This window comes from Sinocyclocheilus anshuiensis, unplaced genomic scaffold (assembly GCF_001515605.1).
Source record: "Sinocyclocheilus anshuiensis isolate Anshui unplaced genomic scaffold, SAMN03320099.WGS_v1.1 scaffold932, whole genome shotgun sequence".
NCBI classification, from domain to species: Eukaryota; Metazoa; Chordata; class Actinopteri; order Cypriniformes; family Cyprinidae; genus Sinocyclocheilus; species Sinocyclocheilus anshuiensis.
Genome location: NW_015552597.1, coordinates 40197 through 52947, shown reverse-complemented (window position 1 = coordinate 52947; position 12751 = coordinate 40197). Strand labels below are relative to the sequence as shown.

Here is a 12751-nt window from a genome sequence, read left to right as displayed (position 1 = left end):
TGGAAATATAACATACATGAAATAACCCCCCACAAAGCAGGAGACATAGAAGGGACAATACAAGCCAAAACAAGAACAAAACACCCCTCAACAAGCAGATCTATCACCAAGACATATGTACTGCTGCTGCTCCGAAGAGCCACGTGAACCGCATGTATCACTATCTATGTGTGCCTGGGCTACCACGCCGACTGGCTTAACGCTAGTGGCCTATGACTATGTGATCCTTGGCTACCATGCCGACCGACTTAACAATAGTGGTCTATGACTATGTGAGCCTTGGCTACCATGCCGACCGGCTTAACACTAGTGGCCTATGACTATGTGAGCCTTGGCTTCCACGCCGACCGGCTTAACACTAGTGGCCTATGACTATGTGAGCCTTGGCTACCACGCCGACCAGCTTAACAATAGTGGGCTATGACTATGTGAGCCTGGGCTACCACGCTGACTGGCTTAACTCTAATTAGATGCGCACTATGTGTAATGTTTAATTAACAAAATGGATATACGTTGCAATCCGATAGATAAGACCCCAGCACCCACCTGAGCAAATATCATAATTTAGTCATTTAATAACTGCTTTTACTTTCTCGACTTCATCAGTCCCAGCGGCAGCGTAACAGCTTGTTAATTCATGTTCGTGCAATGATGAGACAGACAAAGTTAGAACCCCCCCACAAAGCAGGAGACATAGAAGGGACAATACAAGCCAAAACAAGAACAAAACACCCCCAACAAGTAGATCTATCGCCAAGACATATGTACTGCTTCTGCTCCGAAGATCCATGTGAACTACATGTATTACTATATATGTGTGCCTGGGCTACCATGCCGACCATCTTAACACTAGTGGCCTATGACTATGTGATCCTTGGCTACCACGCTGACCAGCTTAACACTAGTGGCCTATGGCTATGTGAGCCTGGGCTACCACGCTGACTGGCTTAACTCTAATTAGATGCGCACTATGTGTAATGTTTAATTAACAAAATGGATATACGTTGCAATCCGATAGATAAGACCCCAGCACCCACCTGATCAAATATCATAATTTTGTCATAATGATAACTGCTGTTACTTCTCCACTTCATCAGTCCCAGCGGCAGCGTAACAGCTTGTTAATTCATGTTCGTGCAATGATGAGACGGACAAAGTTAGCGATGCATGCCATTTTACTCTCTTGTGCAGATAAAAGTTGTCAAAGTTACAGTGCACAAAAACCCCTGGGTGGACTGACCTGATGAACTGAAATAAAAGCAGAATATAATGTTCTTTCTCCATTTTCTGAATTACACATCATAGCGAGAGCACATGTCTCATGAGCACATTTCGCCGAACTACACTACCCATAATGCATTTCACTCGGAACTAACTGTTACAGCCATAGATAGTGATCTTCAGCGTCTCCCGCAACACTGTCATTGATATGACTGCGATACGCGCGTGCTGATGCTGCGTGCAGCTGAAATTAACCACACACTCATCACAATGAAAACATCTAAATAACGAACGTGAACACTGGGATAATCGCCAATGTATATGGCGAAACCCCGTTGAAATGCATACACAAGAAGGCAAACCACGCAATACACACAGCGATATGGATTAGACGAGCATTCACTTATCTTAGATGTTGATTTCGCTGTTCTGAAGCAAGCTGCAACTGCTAAGGCAAGCACTAGTCATATATTTGAATGTTGAGCAGCAAGCTCATTGGCTACCGATACAGGAGAGAACCAATCAGCTGTGCCATGTGATAATGATGTCATTAGGTCAGATTGAGTTAGACCTATCGGACTGCACCATCTAGAGTTTCATGCCAGAACTCTGTATATATACACACATATATAATATGATATAATATAATATTCATTCATTCATTCATTCATGATGATGATGATGATGATGATGATGTGACCCATACTCGGAATTTGTGCTCTGCATTTAACCCATCCAAGTGCAGTGGGCAGCCATTTTTGCTATGGTGCCCGGGGAGCAGTTGGGGGTTCGGTGCCTTGCTCAAGGTTCTCACCTCAGTCGTGGTATTGAGGGGGGAAGCGAGCGCTGGTCATTCACTCCCCCCACCTACAATCCCTGCCGGTACCTTTAGGTTACAAGTCTGACTCTCTAATCATTAGGCCACGACTGCCCCCATATACTATACATACATACTTACTATATATTATAGAAATATATAACATTTCAAAATTTATCTAAATATATTCACTGTATCACTGAACTGCATTAAGATAGAAATGTATAAGTTACAAAAATATTTTCATGATAGAAATATATTATTTATGTGTTTTATTAAAGACTTCTTTATTTTGACTTCTGTAAAGTCAATTCAGCTTTCCTTTTCTTCCACTCTTTCAATACAATATGTTCCTGATCGTTTCATACTTGGCAGATTTATTAATCAAAAGCTCAACTCATACAAGTATATAAAGTATAGTGTCCTTGTTTATTGCTTTATTACAGACACTTCCAGCCTTGACGAGTTTTCATTTATTCTTGTGTGTAAACTTCTGTCTGAAGTCAAGTAACTTTTTTAAAATCCAATTTCATCTCATCCCATTTTCTCTGCATGTGTCTAAAAGAGGGAGAGAAATTGTTTTAGATTTTATGAAAGTGCAGATGTATTTTTTAAGAACTGGCAAACCTAAACAGTGCCATTGTCATGGATAGAACTGAGGAGATCTGTATGTTATTTTCTGCAGTTTTCTGATCTCTTGGAAAGTCCATTGAGACTGTTGTATTGCAGTGAACACATGAGCACACCTGCATTGCATTTGTCACTGGCAGATTAATGTAAGTCTGTCTGGAGCTCTGTTCCAAAACCTAGTGCTGAGTTAACAGTGCAATACTCTAATAAGCGTAAACATTCCTGTAGCACACACTAATAAAATAAAATCATTAGAATTGATTATTTATTAATTTTTTTTGTAAACTATTTTATATATTTTAGAGAACACATTGCAGTGCATTACGGGATTGTCTTTACTACAAATGATACAAGCTGCATAAGGTGCGTATGCAGTAGTTACATTTGGCTGGATTCTTATTTCCATTTCATGGTATTCTGGTGTTGAATTGGTGAATGGTCTTCGGCTCCTGATATATTGCTGGCTGTACAGTTACAATGCCCCAATCAATAATAACCCCCTTCTCCTGTTTTGCCTCCTCTTGTTGTATCTGCATTGATTTAATACACTACAATTCAAACTGTTCATGAACAGGATCAAGGACGGTGCAGCTGAGATAATTTTTCATTGGCAATTAAATGCTACTTGCGTTATATATTGTACATAATTTCTGTAATCATTATTAAGTGGCATTTATTTTGCTAAATAATATAACCTGACTGTTATATTTTTCACATATATTTTCTTTTTTCACATTATTTTTCAACACAACTGTGAACATTTTCCATTGGTAATGCTACCTGCATCATATATTATAAATAATTTCTATAATTATTATTAAGTGGCATTTATTTTTTGTAAATAATGAAACCTGAATGTGTTAAATAAGATTTTTTTCACATTTATTTTCTTTGCCTATTCTTTTTTGTTCTGTTTAGACTGGATGCCTTTGATACTTTTTGTTGTATTACTACTATAAGTACAACCACAGATCAGAGAATAACACTCCAGCCCAATGATCCATCCGGCCTGCTTTAGCTGTCAGAATAAAAGGGAAAACAGGCTTACCTCTGAGGAATAAATCAAGAATGCTTCTCTAAACCTCAGTTTGAAGACCTCACAATAAATAACAAGAAACGCCAGAGATTTGAAGCTGATGAAGTGTGTCTGGGAGTGTATTGTGTGTGAAGAGAAAGGGGAGGTTTGCATATGACACCCCTTTTTTCTTTATTTATCCCTCCATCAATCCATCTGCACTTTTCTTTTTGCATTTTGTCTGATTATGCATGCACTTTCCCATTTAATTCTCATTACCCTATTCCAGACCAGCAACGTTTGGCACAGATCTCTGGTCCTGCTGTCATGTGTCTTACCTAGGTACTATAAATCCTCCCTGTTCTCTCTACACAGCGTCTTTGTCTTTGTACCTTTGCCCTTTCTCATCGTCTGCCATCTATTCTGTCCTGCTGTGGTTGTTATCATCATCCTCTCTCTTCCTGAGACACACCTTCCTTCTTCAGAATGAGCCCCTGTGCCCTAATTACACTCATGTTTATACAGAGATCAGGCAGACCGAGGCAAGCTGCTCTGGTAAGCTGTCTTAAGACGCAGCAAAGTGCCAAGTGCATGGCTCTCTGTTGTTGTCATTCCTTTGTGTTATTTACAAAGCTGCTGTCTTTATTATTTTTGCGTCCCATCAGCTCTCCTTCTCCACGTGATCACTCTCTCGCTGTTGTTTGCACTCATGCCATCTATCACAGCACGCAGTTTCTCTCACCTCCCCTAAATTCCATCATGTGGTTTGGTTATTTCTGGAAAGTTGCAGTATCTCCTACTTCTGTCATCACAGTATGCCATGTTTACCTCCCACAGCACGCTTCGCTTTCACTATGCCTCCTTCATCGCTTCCCAAATATTAACGGAACAGTTCAGCCAAAAATTGACAGTCCTGTTGCCATTTGTTCATTCTAATGTCATTCCAAACCTGTATAATTTATGAATCACTGTAAATACAGTGCCAAGTTTTAAATTGCTACACACTTAAAATCCCTTCCTCTCACATCGGTCTTGAATCTTTCATTCGTGCAATTTAAAAATGTGCATATTCACAATTGCATGTCACCATAAGTTACAAGACATGTAAGAAGCTGTGACATTTGGCAGCATTGACCACGTCTGGATGAGCCATGTTTGAATATATATTTTTAATATAATCTATATATAACGAAACACATTGGCATCTCCAGACATGTCATGCCAGATCACCGGTATGGTACATGGAAATGAATAAAATAATAATGAATACATTTAAATTATTTTACTAGAAAATAAATTTTCTAGTAAAGATGAAATTAATTGTAGCTTAGCAGTAGCACAAAATTGGAAATCAAAAATGAAAGCATGAGACAGAGCTAAAACAGTAAATGAATTATCATTAAGTTATGTATTTATATATTATCATTGTCATCTATCTGTGTAATTTCTGCTAGTCTCTTGGTGCTGATTTGATAGATATTCTGAATATAAGGGCCAAGGATTGCTGTGATTGCAGTAGTTTATCAGCATATATTGGCATTTCCCCCTACATGATATGTGCACTGTGTTCTAATCAGTCGACTTGCAGCATCATTCACATGGGCAATGTCAGCTCAAAGTCATCATGTAGTACTGTGAAGATCCTGTCCAAAAATGTGATTCACAAACACAACTGTATCTCAGGTACAGGTATGTCACTGTATTCCTTTCATGGGCTCACACAGCTCTGAGCTTGTGTGGCTTTGTTTTCCTCTCTTCCTCCAAATGTTCAAAGCTGCTTTGTCCTTGAGCATCCATAGATTGAAATGCATTTACTGTATTTATCTCAGGAAGACGAATCTCATGCCATAAAGTTGTTCTGCTAATGAGAACATTCTCTTTAGAAAAATAGCAGCAGCTGGGTAATATGATATGCTAGGTGAAACTGTTGAAGTACACAGACCACTAAAGATACTCCCACATGCCTTCATTTGTGGTTATGGAGTTCCCTTGTGTCTTCTTAAGTCTTTTGAATACATGAGCCAATACTTGATGCTCTCCATAGGCTCAGATTAATGCAGCAGAACCGTGTTAGACCGCAGTTATACACACCTACAGTATACTAACAAATGAACATAAACGATCAAAATCCACATTTTCATGTTATTGTCAAATGTAATAGCATTTGTTGCTAAAATGCAGATACAGTATAGATGTACAGTACAGTATAAATATGCAATGTAAAATGCTTTTCTTTTAGTGACTCTTTCTTAATATTGTCTCATTAAGCCAGTAGATGGCGAAAAGTGACTGTCTTTATGAATGAGTCGTTGATTTTTATTCAGTCGATTTGTTCAAACATTCAGGAACTAAATTAGTGATTGTCTTTATGAGTGAACTGCTGATTCTTTCATTCAGTCAATTTGTCCAAACACACTGATTCACTCAGGAGCTAAACAAGTTCATGAGCCTTTTATGAGTGAGTTGTTGACGCTTACATCCAATCCATTTATCCAGTCGCACTGATTAATTCAGGAAAGAAGCTAATCTTTATTAGTGAGTCAATGAATCATTTACTCAACTGATTCATTCGAACACACTAAATCATTTTAAGAATGAAACACTACCAGTTAATTCAGCTTTGACTTTGTTTTGGAATTATATAATTATATATAAGTAACTGGCAATATTGTGTCTAAAATGTAAGTTACTCAATATTATATTCTTGTGGATTGAACAGTTATATAAAAGTAATATCAATTGTGCCTTGAATATTAGTTTGTGTACTTTACATGCTCCTCATGCATATGGCCGAATCACAATCTGCTGATATTCACATCTCTTGCTTGTGTGATATTGCTTAAAGGGGTCCTATTATGCTCTTTTACAAAGTCTTGATTTTGTTTTGGGGGTGTACTAGAACAGGCTCTCAAAGGTTGTTCGAAAAACACATTATTTTTCACATATTTTACATTATTACAACACCTCTCTCCCCAGTCTGGCATGAACGGCTCTAATAGTTCCTGTATCAAATGAAGGCCCGCCTTCTGAAATACGAAATGTGCTGTGATTGGTTAGCTGGGCCAGTGTGTGTTGTGATTGGATGCCCCTTACCATTGTTTTGGAGGTGTACTAGAACAGGCTCTCATACTAGGTTGTTCGAAAAACACATTATGTTTTTCAGTGCAAACTTCAGTGTAAAATATTGTGTCAAAATCAAATCAATTTGAGCGTGATTTAAACCCAGATGACTGTAACCACTCTAAGTTCGTCTTCCTTGGGAAAGCTAGCGTGTCTCCGACATAGTGATAACACTCATTGCCTTCTCTAGTGCAGCTCAACCAGGTCTGGTCCGTGATGCATTGGCACGTCTGACCATGCAATAATTAATCATCAGACCTCCGTTAACTGTGTGACTGCACGTTAACAACCACAGATTTTCTGGAATATGTGTGAGTGGAGTGTGTTTGATGATTACGAAAGTGTAATCCACGCTACGCCCCTGACCTACAGTCAGCGCTCTGGGTAAATACATCCACATCCCCACCCCCCGCTCCGCCACTGGTACGGTCCAACCGGGAGCGCAAAACAGAGAAGTGGAAAATCAGAATAATGAGTAATTTTTTATGTTAGTTAAAAAATCAGATTCGGGCGCAACAATCCAAACTTGAAAAATTGAAAATTAAAATGAGAGACAATTATCCGTTTGTAAATTGCTCCAAAAAAAATGAAAATGAAAGTTGGAAGCCAACTTTTCATTTGGTTCATTTTGATGGTGCGAATTGAACAAAGAACTGCAAAGGGTTACACGGACCAGGTCTCATCCCATTCATCAATATTTGTGATATCACAAATCCCAGAAAATATGTGTTGTAGTCCAAACGAGTCGTTCGTTGTAGTTTTTTAAAAGTGATTTCTGTTAAATAAAATATATCCTTTTGAATTGGACTTTGAGCTTTGTAACTTTGCAGATCTTTTTTATGCTCAAACAGCAACATTACAGACTAACTAAAGTTGAAAAAGTGAAAAAGCATAATAGGACCCCTTTAAAATACATCACAAGGTTGCTTGTTTTTCTCAGCTGCAGGTTATCAGGGCAATGGTGCGTGGCGGCTTGTCTTCACACATAAAATATTTCAGGGTTGTGACTCGTCGGCGTTCATTTCAGCCATCCCCCAGCCTCTATTAGGAGCTATTTATGGATCCAATTATTTGTAGATGTGTTTAGTGGCCTTTCAAAGGCACATGGGAAAAAATATGCATCATCTGACAGTGTAGCCACTGGCTGATTCATTTTCTGTCTGGCATTTCTCCCAAACCTTGAGCTCAGCAGAAACGGCAGATGCTATTTCTCTTCAGGTCATCAATAAATGATCTGTTGTGTCATCAGTGCTGGTGACCCATTGCTGCAGTGAACATATAAGACGGTCAAGATATCTGAAGATTTTTTTGCTTCAAACACCAGGTTTTCTACGGTTAGAGGAAATGTGTTAGATTTATTTTGTTTTAAATCATAGTTTGTAAAATTCTGATACATTTGTCTACCTAAAACCCCACTGCAAGCCTCCAGCTTTCTTTACAATGGGTAAGTAAATCATAAATGATTAATTGAATTATAAGCCTGCTAAATTTAGAAAATAATGATTTCTCTTAAACCCTGAGGAATGCAACATTGACAAGACAATTAACCTTGGTGTTATTGTTGCACTGTAAAAAAAAAAAAAAAAAGGTTATGTTATCAGCTAACCTACAAAGGTGGTTTTAAAAGCCAAAAACATTTATGAATATGACTAAATTACTCTGGCTTCATTAGCTACCACCAACCAAAATCATTTTGTAAGGATCATTATAAATAACTCTTAAGGTAACGACTACCTGTTTTCACTTTCTACAGTGTATTCTGCTGAAAAGAAATCTGATGCACTGGCTCTGGATATCAGCAAACATCACATGTGAGTTGAAACACTAATTTATCTTTCTCATTGATGTGTGAAGATTGTTTGTGAGGTGATATTCACGTGTGAGTCACTTTTGCATTAAAAGTCACCATTGTTGACTGACTCATAACATGCTTCTTCACTTAGTTTGAACTTACTGTTTTATATATATTTACTGTGTATAAGTGATAAGTGATATGTGATATAGATATATATGTGTGTGTGTGTGTGTATTACATATATATGCATTACATGTTTTTTCTAACAATACTCCATACAATTTTGGCACTTTAGCAGTGCTAATCCATATGCACTACAAATGCACTGCAGTCTCCAGATAGTTATTTCAGTAACATTGCTTCTATAAAGCAGGGGTCTCAAGCTACGACCCCTCATTAGAGACTAGTGACTATCCTCCCAGTGTGTGAGATGTGAATGTTGCGGTGCCACTTATTCAATATTCCATTTATATTCCTATATAGAATGCCACATAGTGTAGAGAGCAATACTGGACACAGCTTGTTTCTACACAGAACATGTGTGGTGCGACATGGCAATGGTTGTAAAAAAATGTGTATTTGCTGTAACAACTCGACTGGCCCCGAGTGGAGAAAATCACCTGACTAGTGGCCCCCAGGTAATTTGAATATGAGCCCCCTGCTGACTGAACTGAGCTGTTAAATGGATGGCTGAATGCTGCCTAATGTCCCATGCCTCCTTGTTTTCATTAAATCATGTTTGTTAATATCCTGAACCGAATTAGATTGTCACACAATCAACTTTAGGCCAGTGTGTTTATCAATAATGTGCATGTAAACACATTTGTGAGATACACTGCAGAGCTAAATTAATGTAATCACTTTGAAATAGCTGCAGAGTTTGACGCCACGTCTCACCTGAATTGTGTGATTTGTGCAGCTTCAACACATTTTGCTTCAGGAGAATATTTCTAATTGTATTCAATCAGTATGAGGTAATTATGTTACATCATGCTAAAAATATTTAGATTAGAATCTGTTTTAAAACAACAGAGTGAATAAGTAGCCATAATCATCGTTTCCCTATCCAATAGCACAATATGCATTATTTTACATTTAAATATTTTTTATTATTAAAATCTATATATATTTTTATTTTTAATGTATATATATATTTTTTGTATTCATTTTATATATATATATATATATATACACACACACACATACATATACCAACACGTATGGTTGGTTGCGTACTTTTATACGTGTCACTGGAGCATATTTTAATGTGAAAGAGTGATGCTTAAAAGCTTCTTATATTCTTCAGCTCAACTCCAAAATAGATCTGTGAAAACAGTGAGAGGAAAACAGAACAAATAGAGAGAAATTTGAGAGAGAGATAGCATTGGGCAAGAGAGAAGTGCGAATTTTTATGAGGTAGGAGTGAACAAATAGTGAGAATTAATGACATGCAGAATCAATGGAGAGTGATAATGAGATCTGAATAGAAATGAAAGCGGAAAAAAACCCACCAATCCAAATAGGATGCTTCTGGCAGAACGCATTCTATGCCCAATTGCTTCCTCGTGTAGTTTGGTTTCTGTCAGTCAGGTGTGTCTTTGCAATCAATCTTGTGTATGTAAGTAGTCCGTCAGTCATGTCTGAATGTGCAGCCAGTGTGGTGGTGCATTCATTCACTCATCAATCATGGAGGCTCCACACAGCCTGTTGTGGAAAATCTTTCAATGAAATGCACTTTCTTTTATTTTTCATCTACATTTGCAATAGATTTTTTTCTTAACACTATACAGTAAGGTAAACAGTATTTTAGGATGACTAATGCATTAACTCATGTTAAAGAATTTTTTTTTGTATCAACATTTATTAAACTTGGTTAATATTAATTTATAAATTACAGATATATAATTTATAAATATAGTAATGTTAATATAAATATCTGTATACACTATAAGTATAGCTATAACATATTAATTTATAAATACACTATATTTATCCACTGTTAAAAATGCAGTGTTTTCATTAGACACCATTAAATGGGTAGAATCATATTTAACACATCGGTCTCAGTTGGTTAGAGTGAAGAATTATCAATCAGGTGTTGTTTCTTTGTCAGCAGGTGTCCCGCAAGGTTCAATCTTGGGCCCACTTTTATTTTCTTTGTATGTGAATGATTTGCCAAATTTTTGTTTAGATTCTAACATCCAGATGTATGCTGATGGCATTTAGCAGACGCTTTTATCCAAAGCGACTTACAGTGCATTCAGGCTATACATTTTTTACCAGTATGTGTGTTCCCAATCGAACCCATGACCTTTTGCACTGCTAACGCAATGCTCTACCACTGAGCCACAGGGGTGGCCTTATTGTTTGACAACCTGGTCACAAGTAAATAATACTTCTCTCAAACCAATTATCTCTTTATATAAACAAACCTTGAAAGTTTTAGATAAGAAATCCATACACCATCATCACTGTGATATTTTTAAAAAATACAATATTTTAAGTTGGGAAAATGTTATTATTTATACAGATCTTTGATATTTTGTTTGACAGTTGGATTGTGTGTATGAGTGAGCTGGTATTGATTTGTTGGTTTTGTGTATAGTATAATTTTAGGCGGATGTTTTGTTTTTAGGAATAGTGTGAATGGTATATTTATTTTAGAGTATGTAAGTATTATGTATTGATTAATTTTTTTAATTTTAATTTTATTTTTAAGTATAATTTTAAGGCGGATGTCTTGTTTTTAAGAATAGTGTGAATGGTATATGTATTTTAGAGTATGTAAGTATTATGCATTGATTAATTCTTTATATTTTTAGGGTGACAATTTTACCATCAGTCCAGGGACTGCAGATGCAAAATAGCCTTCTGGCTAATTCTGGCACATTGTGCATTTATGTATTGTTGATGTGCATTGTCCCTGTCAAATAAACCTGAAATAAATAAATAAATAAATAAATAAAACGACTATTTAAATATGAATTCTTCGTGTCTCTGTGTTAATTAATGGCGCAGACGTGCGGTTTTGTTTACCACTTGTACTGAAGCATGTGTGATGCTTGCAGTGATTTTAGCGTCTGCCATCTCACTGAATGAGGACATTCATGAACAACATCTCCAGAACTGCCCTGAGAGTCACTTCATGAGCATTTGACTGTTTCATTTGAGTAAAACTATCCCAGAATTTCTGAGCAAAAAATCATAAGGCTATTGTAAGAATAAATGAAACTTGTTTTTATGCTTTCAAATAATTAGACATGCTAAATCAGAATTTGGTAGCAATAAAACTTAAGGTTGGAAAAAATTAAAAATTTCATAGGGCCTTAAACATGTAATTTTTGTTAAACTTTTAATAAATTGATGTTAAATTGTTTAAGTTTCATGATTTTAATTAATTAGACATGCTTTTTGATTAATAAAATTTAATTTAACCGTTAAAAAGGAGTTCAGAAAAAAAAAAACACTTTTTTTTTTTTTTTTAGTTTAACAGATTATAGCAACACACTCACACTTATAGGGAAATGTCACTCCTTTTATTTAGCAGCACCAAAACATCATTCTTGTTCTGTTCTCATATTATTTATTTATTTATTTTCCGCCAGTGTCACTCTGCTGTTGTTCATTTTGGAGGATTCCATTGGGGTTTAAATGAAATTAATGGCAACTGTCATAGTTGACTCATTCATTTTTTGTTTACTTTTCAGTTTCTGTTTTTTTGTGGGACACAAGAAGAGGTTTATTGTTTTGTAGTTGTGGCTACAAAAATGACAGGCACCATAAAATATCATAAATGTAGTCAGTTTTTGTCTTTTACACTCTTAAAGATTCCAAAAGTGGGTTCTAGCCATGATGCCAAAGAAGAACCGTTTATGGTTCCCCAAGAATCTTTCAATGAACAGTTCTTTAAAAGAGCTATTATTTTGTAAGTGTGAAGAACATTTTAAAAATCAAAAGAACGTTTCTCCACTTTAAGATTTTTTTGTGTGATGGAAAGGTTAGATTTTAAAGGTTCTTAAAGGGGTCATATGATGCGATTTCAATTTTTCCTTTCTCTTTGGAGTGTTACAAGCTGGTTGTGCATAGATAAGATCCCTGAAGTTGCAAAGACTAAAGTCTCAAAACCAAAGAGATATTCTTTATCAAAGTTAAG

The 12751-nt window shown here is 36.4% G+C and overlaps 1 long non-coding RNA gene across 2 annotated transcripts; it reads left to right on the top strand.

The window, feature by feature from the left end:
- Positions 1–7758: 7758 nt before the first annotated feature.
- LOC107665663 (uncharacterized) lies at positions 7759–11456 on the top strand. 2 transcript variants are annotated; one of them, XR_001631582.1, is made up of 3 exons: positions 7759–8247; positions 8557–8614; positions 11421–11456. It is a non-coding gene; the product is annotated as an uncharacterized LOC107665663 (long non-coding RNA). The 2 variants fall into 2 exon arrangements; XR_001631581.1 differs by lacking the exon at positions 11421–11456 and adding an exon at positions 9082–9210.
- The last annotated feature ends 1295 nt before the right edge of the window (positions 11457–12751 follow it).